This window comes from Odontomachus brunneus, unplaced genomic scaffold, assembly GCF_010583005.1.
Source record: "Odontomachus brunneus isolate Ranch 3 - 2012 unplaced genomic scaffold, Obru_v1 Obru_scaffold_312, whole genome shotgun sequence".
NCBI lineage: Eukaryota > Metazoa > Arthropoda > Insecta > Hymenoptera > Formicidae > Odontomachus > Odontomachus brunneus.
This window is the reverse complement of record NW_022639762.1, coordinates 68,892-69,204: the sequence shown is the minus strand read 5'-3', so window position 1 is coordinate 69,204 and position 313 is coordinate 68,892.

The following is a 313-nucleotide window of genomic DNA, read 5'->3' as shown; positions in this document are numbered from 1 at the left end:
TATATATATATATATATATATATATATATATATATATATACAGGGTGACCTATTTTAATCTATAATTCCGAATATCTTCTAAACTACCCGTTTTACGGGAAAATGGGACAAAAAATTTTCAGGACAGAAGGGTTTATAAACCTGTGCTAATGACCTTGACCTTGAGATGACCTTTCAAGGTTATTTGAAGATCAAGGTCTTTTTTTTTAATAGGAACTCCTATTTTTGACCCCGGATTTGGAAAGAACAGGAAATTTTACGTTCAAAATAATATTTTGAAAATTTTTTATATAACCTTCAAAGGTCAAATAAA